Below are 14,957 nucleotides of genomic sequence, written 5' to 3'. Positions count from 1 at the left end.
CAATTGTATTTATTGAGCGCTTACTGTGTGCAGAGCACTGGACTAAGCGTTTGGGAAGTGCAAGTTGGCAACATATAGAGACAGTCCCTACCCAACAGTGGGCTCACAGTCTAGAAGGGGGTGACAGAGAACAAAACCAAACATATTAACAACATAAAATAAATAGAATAGATATGTACAAGTAAAATAAATAAATAGAGTAATAAATATGTACAAAGCCCAGGCTCTTTCCACTGAGCCACGCTGCTTGTACCTACCCCAGTGCTTAGAACAGTGTTTGACATATAATAAGCGCGTAACAAATACCATAAAAAACCAAGGGCCGGGACAGACCTGCTTCCTACCTGGAGAGACCACGACATTACTGTGAGGGTTGTTGGAGCAAACAAAACCATATTCTAAGAGGAGCCTCCTGTCATCGTGAGGGCCGTGGAATCGGACGAGTTGGGTTCTAATCCCGGCTCCACAACTGTGTGACCTTGGGCAAGTCACTTCATTTCTCTGTGCCTCAGTTTCCTCCTGTGTAAACTGAAGATGACATTCTACTCCCTCCTACTTAGACTGTGAGCCCCAGGTGGAGCGGGGACTGTGTTCAACCTGATTAGCTTGTATTTCCCCCAGTGCTTAGTATAGTGCTTGGCGCATAGTAAGCACTTAACAAGTACCAAAATTAATCAGTCAGTAGTATTTGTTGAGCACTTACTGTGTGCAGAGCATTGTATTAAGTGTTTGGGGGAGAACAATGGACAGAGCTGGTAGACTAGATTGTGAGCCCACTGTTAGGGTAGGGAATGTCTGTATATGTTGCCAACTTGTACTTCCCAAGCGCTTAGTACAGTTCTCTGCACACAGTAAGTGCTGAATAAATACAATTGAATGAATGAATGAATGACATTCCCTGCCCACAATGAGCTAAATTAAGTTTTTTGAAACAATATTTGTTAAGTTGTTAGTATGTGCTAGGCGTTGTGCTAAACGCTGCTGTAGATGTAAGTTAATCAGGTTGGACACAGTCCATGTCCTACTTGGGCCTTACAATATGAGAAGGGGAAGCGGAGCAAATCAATCAATCGATCAATCGTATTTATTGAGCGCTTACTGTGTGCAGAGCACTGTACTAAGCGCTTGGGAAGTACAAGCTGGCAAAGAGAAGGATACACACAAACACACATTTCCACATTAGATTCTTTTGTCTTTGCTCCATCTCCTGTTTTTTTTCTTATTTTGCCTCTTGCTCTGCTTCTTGCTTCTCCCAAATGTTTAGAGCAGCATAGCTTAGTGACAAGAGCACGGGCTTGGGAGGCAGAGGACATGGGTTCTAATCCCGGCTCTGCAACTTGTCTGCTGTGTGACCTTGGGCAAGCCACTTAACTTCTCTGTGAATCAGTTACCTCATCTGTAAAATGGGGATTGACTGTGAGCCCCACGTGGGACAACCTGGTTACCTTGTACCTACCCCAGTGCTTGGAACAGTGCTTGGCACATAGTAATAATAATAATAATAATGGCATTTATTAAGCGCTTACTATGTGCAGAGCACTGTTCTAAGCGCTGAGGAGGTTACAGGGTGATCAAGTTGTCCCACGGGAGCTCACAGTCTTAATCCCCATATTACAGATGAGGGAACTGAGGCACAGAGAAGTTAAGTGACTTACCCAAAGTCACACAGCTGACAATTGGCAGAGTCGGGATTTGAACCCATGACCTCTGACTCCAAAGCCCGTTCTCTTTTCCACTGAGCCACGCTGCTTCTCATAGTAGGTGTTTAACAAAAAACACCATTGTTATTATTATTAGTCTAAATCAATCACTTAATGAGTACTTAACTATGTGCAGAGCACTATACCGAGCACTTTCATTCATTTATTCATTCAATTGTATTTATTGAGCACTTACATTGTGCAGAGCACTGTACTAAGCGCTTGGGAAGTACAAGTTGGAAGAGGATTTATTTCATTTTGTTAATATGTTTGGTTTTGTTGTCTGTCTCCCCCTTCTAGACTGTGAGCCCGCTGTTGGGTAGGGACCATCTCTATATGTTGCCAATTTGTACTTCCCAAGTGCTTAGTACAGTGCTCTGCACACAGTAAGCACTCAATAAATACGAATGAATGAATGAAGAGGAGACAGAGTGGTTAGACACATTCTCGGTCAACAAGTGCACTTTGTGTGCGCTCAAAAAATACCACCCTGGAAATCATTTCGCTTTCCAACAGGATTTTGAAATGTTTAGAAATCTTTCCGTAGTCCAGACAACATTATTTTTAGGGCTAAAAATACCTCTTGGTCCAGGAGTTTATCCCTGCCCTGTCCTCTTCCTCCCGCCCCATCTCTAGCTCAGACTCTCTCTCAGAGTCTCTAGGTAGTTCACCAGGCAGGAGACCTGTCTGGAAATAAAGGGGGGTGATGAAGTCTTTACTTCCCATTCATAAACTGATTTTTGAAGTTTCAGATTCACACCGTCTCAAGCTGGAGTCACCTGCTGGAAAATTGCACTTCCCACGACTTTTGCTTTTAGCCAGAGGAGGCCCTCAGCTCACTGGGAGAAATGTCGCAGGGGAGGAGGGATGCAGGAGAGATGGAGTCTTCCCCATCACCAGCTGCTTGCCTTTGCCTCCGTGTCCATCTCCTCTGCCCAGAGGTGCTGATTTGGCCAGGCCCAAGGAAGCGCTTTTTTTGCCCGGTGCACGCTAGTCAAGTAGCCTAGATGGTTACGGGAAGTTGTGCAGGGTTTGGATACAGTCAGGGCTGAGAGGACGTTTATAGCTTACTAGGAGGAAATTTATAAGAGAGGGAAGTTAAAGGAGCAGAGAAATGGAGTTGCTAGGAAGCAGTCAATAAATACGATTGACTGCTAGAAAGTTTAGGAAGAGTTTAGATACATTCAGGAGCTAGAAATAATAATGATAATGATGGTATTTGTTAAGCGCTTACTATGTGTAAAGCACTGTTCTAAGGCCTGGGATGCCCTCCCTCCGCTCATCCGCCAAGCTAGCTCTCTTCCTCCCTTCAAGGCCCTACTGAGAGCTCACCTCCTCCAGGAGGCCTTCCCAGACTGAGCCCCCTCCTTCCTCTCCCCCCCCATCCCCCCTGCCCTTACCTCCTTCCCCTCCCCACAGCACCTATATATATGTATATATGTTTGTACATATTTATTGCTCTATTTTACTTGTACATATTTATTCTATTTTATTTTGTTAATATGTTTTGTTTTGTTGTCTGTCTCCCCCTTCTAGACTGTGAACCCGCTGTTGGGTAGGGACTGTCTCTATATGTTGCCAACTTGTACTTCCCAAGTGCTTAGTACAATGCTTTGCACACAGTAAGCGCTCAATAAATACAGTTGAATGAATGAATGACTGAATAAGGTGATCAGGTTGTCCCACAGGGGGCTCACAGTTTTAATCCCCATTTTACAGATGAGGTAACAGAGGCACAGAGAAGTTAAATGATAACCAAGTCTGTCACAATGTTCCAAGAAGTGGTTTTTGCCTGGTTTCAGATTCTTCATGCACACACATGTGCGTGTGTGCATGCACACACACACACACACACACACACACACACACACACAGAGTCTCTTTCTCACTCTCTCTCTCTTCCCTCCCTCATTTTTTAAGTGCACCTCTTCGGTTTCTGTCCTCTTATAAATCACTATCTCTTTCACATGAGGGACTGGTAGAAAGAACGTGAGTCAGAGGACCTGGGTTGTAATTTTGGTTGTGCTACCTCCCTGCTGTGTGACCTTGGGCAAGGCACTTAACCTCTCTGTACCTCCAAGTTACCTCATCTGTAAGTGGGGATTTAATCCCTGTCCTTCTTCCTACTTCGATTATGAGCCCTGCGTGGGACAAGGATTGGGGTTTTTAGACTGTGAGCCCACTGTTGGGTAGGGACTGTCTCTATATGTTGCCAACTTGTACTTCCCAAGCGCTTAGTACAGTGGTCTGCACACAGTAAGCGCTCAATAAATATGATTGATTGGTTGATTGATGATCTTGTGTCTATCCCAGAGCTTAGAGCAGTGCTTGACACATAGTAAGTGCTTACCAAATACCAAATTATTATTATTATTTATTACAAAATCCCCTGTTTAATAAAGCAGAGGTAGAATGAGACACTGGTTTGAGATCTCTTGCTTAAAAAAACAAGTTTTAAAATGCAGATGATGTAAGTGTTTGGAACCAGACTATGACCATATTGTTTCATTCATCTAGACTGTGAGCCCGCTGTTGGGTAGAGACCGTCTCTATATGTTGCCAACTTGTATTTCCCAAGCGCTTAGTACAGTGCTCTGCACACAGTAAGTGCTCAATAAATACGATTGAACAAATGAATGAACAGAGGGGCCTAGTGGATGGTCCTGGGAGTCAGAACTCCTGGGTTCTCAGATAGGCTCCTTCACTTGTCTGCTGTGAGACCATTTATTTTCTAAACTCATTCATGAAATGCACCTTGTTGTTGTTTTTTAAGCCAAGTGAAGTTTTTATAATAGTTGAAAGAGCAATTTAGTTTCTTGCATTCTCAAATCTTTTCATTTGACAGAAATGGGAATTATAACCCAAATTCATTCGATCTTTTTTTACTTTAAAAAATCTGTTAGGTACTGCACTTCTAATTCTCTGAAATCTCTTCCTCCCAAAACATAATCAATCAATCGATATTGATTGACCGCTCACTGTGTGCAGAGCATTGTACTAAGCGCTTGGGAGAGTATCATACAACAGAGGCCGTGGACACATTCCTTGCTTAGACTGTGAGCCCACTGTTGGGTAGGGACTGTCTCTATATGTTGCCAACTTGTACTTCCCAAGCGCTTAGTACAGTGCTCTGCACACAGTAAGCGCTCAATAAATACGATTGATTGATTGATAATCTTCTAAGTGACTTTTGGCAAGTTCCTTCATTTCTCTGTGCCTCGTTTACCTCATCTGTAAAATGAGGATAAAAACATGAGCTCCATGTGGGACAAAGACTGTGGTCAACCTATTTATCTTTTATCTACCTCAGGGCTTAGTACAATGTCTGGCACATAGTAAACATTTAATAAATACTATTAAAAAAGGAGCTTACAGTTCAGAAGGGGATAAATTGACTTGGCAGTTAGCACGACACCATTTTATTTGTTTGTGTGGAACAATGCCGAGCTTAAAATAGACAGCAGACTCCCTGATTATTCCAGGGCTTCAACTTCGTTGTGAGAATAGTTGTTGACCAGGTCCTGTATTCAAGAGAGCCCTATGGGAAAAACCAAAGTTACACTGGAGCTGTTGGACAGTTCTCAGCTGTGAGAGGGTCTCTGGGGACTCTCTCAGCTCAACAGCTTAATAATAATAATAAGTGTGGTATTTGTTAAGCACTTACTATGTGCCAAGCACTGTACTAAACACTGGGATGGATGCAAGAAAATCAGGTTGGACACAGTCCCTATCCCACATTGGGCTCATAGTCTTAATCTTCATTTTATAGATGAGGGAACTGAGGCCCAAAGAAGTGGAGTGACTTGCCCAAAGTCACACAGCAGACAAGTGGCGGAGCAGGGATTAGAACCCAGGTCCTTCTGATTCCCAGGCTCGGGCTCTATCCACTAGGCCATGCTTTGTCCCAGAAGAGAACCTCATGCCCTCCAAAATGGGGAGAGCCTGTGGTTTTAATGGAATCTATTGTTCCACCTCCAGAATATCCTCTTCGGGGCTGGTCTGACTTTAGGCATTTGGCAGCTCTGAGCCGGAGAAAAATTTCCCCCCTATTTATGTGCCTTGTGATGTCACCATGTTACTCTGGATGGCACAATCAATCAATCAATCAATCATATTTATTGAGCGCTTACTGTGTGCAAAGCACTGTACTAAGTGCTTGGGAAGTACAAGTTGTTAACATATAGAGACAGTCCCTACCCAACAGTGGGCTCACAGTCTAAAAGGGGGAGACAGAGAACAAAACCAAACATACTAACAAAATAAAATAAATAGAATAGATATGTACCGGCAAAATAAATAAATAAATAAATAGAGTAATAAACATGTACAAACATATATACATATATACAGGTGCTGTGGGGAAGGGAAGAAGGTAAGATGGGGGGGATGGAGAGGGGGACGAGGGGGAGAGGAAGGAAGGGGCTCAGTCTGGGAAGGCCTCCTATGTCGCTATTGCATGGAAACCATCATCATCAATGGTTTTTATTGAGTGCTTACTGTGTGCAGAACACTCCACTCAAACCCCTGAACCCATAAGGTTTTTTAGGCGGCTCCCAGACCTCATCACCCCATGTTCCGAGGCGATCATGTTCCAGGATTCCTATCAGCCCATGCTCCAGCAGGACTCAACTTTTAGGACATTGGGAAGACCACCCATCGAAAAGCCTACAGCTCTGACTTCCACGATGGGCCCCAAGTCCTGTGCTCCTATTTATCATCATCCTTGCCTCTCTTATTTTTGCTTCATCTTTCCTCATGTCTCTGTCTCCAACTCCCATCCCCTTTATTTTTTGTTGTAAGTCTCTTGAGGGCCAGGGGACGGGTCTACATCTCATCCATGTTCTTCCTTCCCAGTGCTAAATCAATCAAGGGGTATTTATTGAGCACTTACTGTGTTCAAAGCACTTTATTTAGGAGGGTACCATACAACAGAATTGGTAGACATGTTCCGTGCCCACAACGAATTTACAGACTTCAGGTCAGTTTAGAGGACTTAATGCAGTGTTTTGCCTATAGTAGGCATCTAATAAGTACTATTACTACTGGTTCCTGCTTTTGGTCTGCTGAGGCTCCCCTGACATGTACCTAAGGTTATTGTCACTCTAAGGACATAGTCACTACCTTTTGATCTTTAACTACACTTTTTTATAGCACTGGTTAAGTGCTTACTATGTGCCAGGCACTATACTGAGTGCAGAGAGAGATACAAGCTAATTAGGTTGGACACAGTTCCTGTCTCACATGGGGCTCATAGTCTTAATTTTCATTTTACAGATGAGGTAACTGAGGTGCAAAGAGGTAAGTGACTTGTCTAAGGAGACGCAGCTGACAAGTGGTAGAGCCGGGATTACATTTTACGCAGGAATAGTAATAATAGTATGTGTTAAGCACTTAATAATAATAATAGTAGTACTTGTGGTATTTATTAAGCACTTACTGTGTGCCAGGCACTGTACTAAGCTCTGGGTTGGCTACAAACAAATCAGGTTGGACAGAGTTCCTGTCCCATGTGGAGCTCCTGCTCTCAATCCTTATTTTACAGATGAGGTAATGGAGGCACAGAGAAGTGAAGGTCACACAGCAGACAAGTGGCAGTGCCAGGATTAGAAACCATGATCTTCTGATTTTCCATCCACTACATCCGCTGCTGCTCACTTACTGAGTGCAAAGCACTGTATTCAGCCCTGGGAGAGAATTCACAGGTGGGAATTAGGCATGATCTCTGTCCCTTGTGGGGGCTCAGAATCTATCATAATCAATCAATCAATCAATCAATCATATTTATTGAGCGCTTACTGTGTGCAGAGCACTGTACTAAGCACTTGGGAAGTACAAATTGGCAACATATAGAGACAGTCCCTACCCAACAGTGGGCTCACAGTCTAAAAGACTCATAAGGGATCATAAGGGATTCCATTTCCATTTCATGAAACCTTTTATGGACCAGGGAAAGAGTCGCCAAGAAGTCCCTTCTCAGTTGAACACCTGAATCTACTTTTACAAAGATTAAACCCAACCGGTTATAAAAAATGCCTTTGACATTTTTATGATCCCACTTTTCATCTCCTTTCAACTTCTTCTGAGTCAAAGATATCCTGTTGAATACCATTTTCTTTTATCTCCCTCAATAACGTATTCCTTTTGGTTTTGGCTGCTGTGAATAGATTTTGTGTTTATATTCAACAGAGTCAAGGTTTTAACAGAAGCTTTCCTATCTGCAGTGAAATACTGTGTATCCCCCTGAAAGTATATATGTGATATAGTTTCATAAATTACTTTCTGATATATAGAGTGCATGCATCAGGTAGTGGTATAATAATTATGGTGTTTAAGGCCTTACTATGTGCCAAGCACTGTTGTGAGTGCTGGGTTGATGTAAGTTAATCAAGTTGGACCCAATTCCACATAATAATATTTAATATTTGGTAATTAAAGTGCTGACTATTTGCCAGGCACTGTACTAACTACTGGGGTGGCACAAGCAAATTGGGTTGGACTCTATCCCTGTCCCACGTGGGGCTCACAACCTCAATCCCCATTTTACAGATGAGGTCACTGAGGCCCAGAGAAGTGAAGTGACTTGCCCAAGGTCAAACAGCAGACAGTGGCAGAGCCGGAATTAGAACCCCTGACCTTCTGACACCCAGGCCTGTATGTTTTCCACTGGGCCATGTTCTTGGTATGTGCTGAATGGAGAAACACCGTGGCCTGTGGAAAGTGCTTGGGACTGGGAGTCCGAGGATCTCGGTTCTCATCCTAGTTCCATCAGCTGCCTGCGTGTCACACTGGACAAGTCCCTTAACTTCTCTCGGCCTCCATTTCCTCATCTGTAAAATGGGAATCACTTCTTCTTCTCCCTCCACCTTGGACTGTGAACCCCATGTGAGACAGGAACTGCATCCAACTTGATTACCTTGAATCTACCCCCGGACTTAGAACAGTGCTTGCCGCACATAGTAAGCACAAATATCACAATGATGAATTTGGTACCGTGAAGCCATTCTGACTTTGTGGATGGTCAAGGTTTTATGGAGAGCCTTTCCTTGTTGACAGTCATAATTTAGCAAGCACACCCCTGTAAAATGGGGATTCAATACCTGTTCTCCCTCCTCCTTAGACTTTGAGCCTCATGTGGGACAGGGACTGTGTTTGACCAGATTGACTTGAATCAACCCCAGTGATTTGAGCATTGCTTAGCAAATCATCATCATCTTCTTCTCCTTCTTCCCCTTCTCCTCCTCCTCCTTTCTCTTCCTCTTTCTTCTCCTCTCCTCCTCTTCCTCCTCGCCTCCTTCTTTTCTCTTTCTCCTCTTCCTCCTTTGGATTTTAAGGTAAAGCATAAAGTACGATAAGACATTAAAAAAAACAGCTATTCCCTTCATCAACAATTTTCCCGGCCCATCTGCAGACTCCTGCTACAGTCATTATCTCTGTTGTTTTCCATCTGAACTGTAAGCTTCTTATGGGCAGCAATCATGTCTACTAATTGTTAATTGTACTCTCCCAAACACTTAGTAGGATGCTCTGCACATGGTAAGAGTGCAATAAGTACCATGTATCGACTGGTTGCTTGGTCTGAAGAAAATGATTCTTGCTGCCAATGTCCTACTTTCAATCAACTAACCAATCATATTTATTGAGTGAATACTCTGTGCAGAGCACTGTACTAAGTGCTTGGGAGAGTACAATACAACAGAATTAGCACACATGCTCCCTGCCCATAACGAGTTTACATTCTAGTTCATTCCCAACTAATCCCCTGTCGCCTCCTCTCCTCGCAGATTCCAGAGCAGAGGGTTGCAGGCCATTGCTGCTCGAGGTGACCAGAAACCCTGGGTCCTTAGGGGAGCCAAAAAGGTGGGAGAGGAGGACATGGTCAGGAGAGAAGGAGTGGTGGATGGAGGAAAAGGGGGAAAGGAATATGTTTGGGGTGGGGTGGAGGGAACAAGGGATGTGGAAAAGTCACTGTTGTCACCTCTGCTACTTCATAATAATAATAATGATAGCATTTGTTAAGCGCCTACTATGTGCAAAGCACTGTTCTAAGTGCTGGGGGGGATATAAGGTGGTATTAAGTGCTTACTATGTGCCAAGCACTGTTCTGGGCACTGAGCACTGTTCTAAGCACTGTTGAGGATTGAGACTGTGAGCCCCACATGGGACAGGGACTGTTTGCAAACCAATTTGTTTGTAATAATAATAATAATAATAATGATGGTATTTGTTAAGCGCTTACTATGTGCAAAGCACTGTTCTAAACACTAGCTCTCTTCCTCCCTTCAAAACCCTACTGAGAGCTCACTCCTCCCGGAGGCCTTCCCAGACTGAGCCCCCTTTTTCCTCTCCTCCTCCGCATCCCCCCCCCCACCTCCTTCCCCCTCCACAGCACTTGTATATATATATTTGTACTGATTTATTACTCTGTTTTACTTGTATATATTTACTATTCTATTTATTTTGTTAGTGATGTGCATATAGCTATAATTCTATTCTGATGATCTTGACACCTGTCTACATGTTTTGTTTTGTTGTCTGTCTCCCCCTTCTAATCAATCAATAAATCAATCAATCGTATTTATTGAGCACTTACTGTGTGCAGAGCACTGTATTAAGCGCTTGGGAAGTACAAGTTGGCAACATATAGAGACGGTGCCTACCCAACAGTGGGCTCACAGTCTAGAAGGGGGAGACAGAGAACAGAACCAAGCATATTAACAAAATAAAATAAATAGAATCGATATGTACAAGTAAATTAAACAAATAGAGTAATATATATGTACAAACATATATACATATATACAGGTGCTGTGGGGAAGGGAAGGAGGTAAGACGGGGGATGGAGAGGGGGATGGGGGGAGAGGAAGGAGGGGGCTCGGTCTGGGAAGGCCTCTTGGAGGAGGTGAGCTCTCAGTAGGGCCTTGAAGGGAGGAAGAGAGCTAGCTTGGCAGATGGGCAGAGGGAGGGCAGTCCAGGCCCGGGGGATGACGTGGGCCGGGGGTCGATGGCGGGACAGGCAAGAATGAGGCACGGTGAGGAGATTAGCGGCAGAGGAGTGGAGGGTGCGGGCTGGGCTGGACAAGGACAGAAGGGAGGTGAGGTAGGAGGGGGCGAGGGGATGGACAGCCTTGAAGCCCAGGGTGAGGAGTTTCTGCCTGATGCGCAGATTGATTGGTAGCCACTGGAGATTTTTGAGGAGGGGAGTAACATGCCCAGAGCGTTTCTGGACAAAGACAATCTGGGCAGCGGCGTGAAGCATGGATTGAAGTGGGGAGAGACACAAAGATGGGAGATCGGAGAGGAGGCTGATACAGTAATCCAGACGGGATAGGATGAGAGCTTGAACGAGCAGGGTAGTGGTTTGGATGGAGAGGAAAGGGCGGGTCTTGGCAATGTTGTGGAGCTGAGACCGGCAGGTTTTGGTGACGGCTTGGATATGAGGGGTGAACGAGAGAGCGGAGTCGAGGATGACACCAAGGTTGTGGGCCTGTGAGACGGGAAGGATGGTAGTGCTTTCAATAGTGATGGGAAAGTCAGGGAGAGGGCAGGGTTTGGGAGGGAAGACAAGGAGTTCAGTCTTGGACATGTTGAGTTTTAGGTGGCGGGCAGACATCCAGATGGGCAGACATCCAGATGGAGATGTCCTGAAGGCAGGAAGAGGCCTGGAGGGATGGGGAGACAGCAGGGGCAGAGATGTAGATCTGGGTGTCATCAGCGTAGAGATGATAGTTGAAGCCGTGGGAGCGAATGAGGTCACCAAGGGAGTGAGTGTAGATCAAGAACAGAAGGGGACCAAGAACTGAACCTTGAGGAACCCCCACAGTAAGGGGATGGGAGGGGGAGGAGGAGCCTGCAAAAGAAACTTCTGGACTGTGAAGTCTAGACTGTCTAGACTTCTAGACTGTGACCCCGTTGTTGGGTAGGGACTGTCTCTATATGTTGCCGATTCATACTTCCCAAGTGCTTAGTACAGTGCTCTGCACACAGTAAGTGCTCAATAAATACGAATGAATGAATCAGGTTGTCTCTCATGGGGCTCACAGTCTTAATCCCCATTTTACAGATGAGGTAACTAAGGCACAGAGTAGTGAAATGACTTGCCCAAAGTCACACAGCTGACAATTGGCGGAGTCGGGATATGAACCCGTGACCTCTGTCTCCCAAGCCCGGGCTCTTTCCACTGAGCCACAATGCCATTCCAGTGCTTTGTACAGTGCCTGGCATGTGGTAGACACTTAACAAGTACCACAATTATTATTATTATTTCAGGGTCAGCCCCTCCCACCCGCTCCCACATGACTTGGAACATTCTGGGAAGAGGCTGACTCCTCTGCCAATAGTAGGAAAACTTCCCCCATTTGGGGGGCAGTCAACACCTCCTGAGGATGGATCACGGGCCTCGGAGTCAGAGGACCCGGCTTCTACTCCCAGCTCCACCACGAGTCTGCTCCGGGACCTTGGGCAAGTCGCTTAACCTCTCCATGCCTCAGTTACCTCATCTGTAAAATGGGGATTCAGTCCTACTCCCTCTTCCTTAGACTGTGAGCTGCATGTGGGACTGGGACTGTGCCCAACCTGATTAACTCGTATCCACCCCAGTACTTAGTGCTTGGTACATAGTAAGCGCTTAACAAGTACCATTAAAGAAAAATAAAAAAAAAGGTGGACCCTGGATTAGAACTCAGGTCCTTTGACTCCCTTTCCACTATGCCCTGCTGCTTCATAATAATAATTGAGGTATTTGTTAAGCGCCTACTATGTGCCAAGAAATGTACTAAGTGCAGTAGCCTGGGCTACAGGATGGCTGATTTTAATCCTCATTTGGGGTCTTAAAGCAGTGACCCTAATTTCGATATCCAGAGGGGAAGGCCTCAGTGGAGGCCAAGTGAGTAAAGATGGCACTTGTCTGCTGTGTGACCTTGGGCAAGTCATTTAACTTCACTGTGCCTCAGTTACCTCATCTGTAAAATGGGGATTAAGACTGGGAGCCCCACGTGGGACAAGGTGATTATCTTGTATCTACCTCAGCGCTTAGAACAGTGCTTGGCACATAGTAAGCACTTAACAAATACCATTATTATCATTACTATTATTATGGCCCCTTTATGGATTCCCTATTAAATACTCCCTTTCCCCCAATATATTTTTATTTAAATAATAATAGTTTAAAATATCAAAAATAAAATAAAAGCCAGTATGTATTTACCTTATGGAAACAACTGGTGTCCATCCCTCTGTCCATTTTTGGTGACATTCATTTATTTATTGTTTAAAAATTGATTTGGCTACCGCTCGTGCATTAATTGCGGCTAAAGCCATAAGCATTAATGTAACTTAATAATTGTGGTATTTGTTAAGCACTTCCTATGTGCCAAGCACTGTACTAAGCAATGGGTAGATACAAGATAATCAGGTCAGACAGCCCGTTTTCCCCATGGGGTTCACTGTCTATATTATTTTACCTTTCAAGAATAAATACAATTGATGATGATGATAAATAAGGGTGTTATAAGAGCATACACACACACGGAATTTATATACAGTTGATGGGGGTTTAAAAATGAAAATACTGGACATGAAGATGTCTAGTGCCATTTAAGTTCCGGAGTAATAATAACAATAATAATATTTTTTAAGTGCTTACTATGTACCAGACACAGTACTAAGCAATAGGTAGATATAGGATAATCAGGTCAGACGGTCCCTTTTCCCCATGGGGTTCACTGTCTAAATTATTTTACCTTTCAAGAATAAATACAATTGATGATGATGATAAGTAAGGGTGTTATAAGAGCATACACACACACGGAATTTATATACAGTTGATGGGGGTTTAAAAATGAAAATACTGGACATGAAGATGTCTAGTGCCATTTAAGTTCCGGAGTAATAATAACAATAATAATATTTTTTAAGTGCTTACTATGTACCAGACACAGTACTAAGCAATAGGTAGATATAGGATAATCAGGTCAGACGGTCCCTTTTCCCCATGGGGTTCACTGTCTAAATTATTTTACCTTTCAAGAATAAATACAATTGATGATGATGATAAGTAAGGGTGTTATAAGAGCATACACACACACGGAATTTATATACAGTTGATGGGGGTTTAAAAATGAAAATACTGGACATGAAGATGTCTAGTGCCATTTAAGTTCCGGAGTAATAATAACAATAATAATATTTGTTAAGTGCTTACTATGTACCAGACACAGTACTAAGCAATAGGTAGATACAGGATAATCAGGTCAGACGGTCCCTTTTTTCCATGGGGTTCACTGTCTAAATTATTTTACCTTTCAAGAATAAATACAATTGATGATGATGATAAATAAGGGTGTTATAAGAGCATACACACACATGGAATTTATATACAGTTGATGGGGGTTTAAAAATGAAAATACTGGACATGAAGATGTCTAGTGCCACTTAAGTTCCGGAGTAATAATAACAATAATAATATTTTTTAAGTGCTTACTATGTGCCAGACACAGTGCTGGAGGAGATACAAGCTAGTCAGATTGTATACAGTCCGGGTCCCAAATGGGGTTCAATCTTCATCCCCATTTTACAGATGAGGGAACCAAGGCACAGAGAAGTGAAGTGTCTCGCCCAAGGTCACACAGACGGCAAGAGGCAGAGCCAGAATTAGAGCCCAGGTCCTTCTTACTTCCAGCCCTTTTCTCTATCCACTAGTCCGCTGAAGCGGGCAGTTTGCAATTTGCTAAACCATTTGTCAAATGAAGGGTGTGGTTTGCAATTTGCTAAACAATTTGCCAAATGAAGGGTGCAGTTTGCAGTTTGCTAAAGCAGAAGCATGGAACAGTGAGAAGCAGCATGATGTAGTAGACAGAAGAGGTCATGGGTTCTAATCCCGGCTCCACCAGTTGTGTCTCGTTGTCTGTTGTGTGACCTTGGACAAGTCACTTCACTTCTCTGGACCTCAGTTACCTAATTTGTAAAATGGGAATTGAGATTGGAGCCCATGTGGGACAGGGACTGTGTCCAACCCGATTTGCTTGTATCCACCCCAGTGCTTAGTAATAATAATAATAATGATGGTATTTGTTTAGCGCTTAGTATGTGCCAACTTGTACTTCCCAAGCGCTTAGTACAGTGCTCTGCACACAGTCAGTGCTCAATAAATACGATTGATGATGATGATATGCCAGGCACTGTATTAAGCGCCTGTACTAAGTCACACAGCAGACAAGTGGCGGAGCCGGGGTTAGAACCCATGACCTTCTCCACTACACC

The sequence above is a fragment of the Tachyglossus aculeatus genome, chromosome 5 (genome assembly GCF_015852505.1).
Source record: "Tachyglossus aculeatus isolate mTacAcu1 chromosome 5, mTacAcu1.pri, whole genome shotgun sequence".
NCBI classification, from domain to species: domain Eukaryota; kingdom Metazoa; phylum Chordata; class Mammalia; order Monotremata; family Tachyglossidae; genus Tachyglossus; species Tachyglossus aculeatus.
This window is presented reverse-complemented; position numbering follows the sequence as displayed.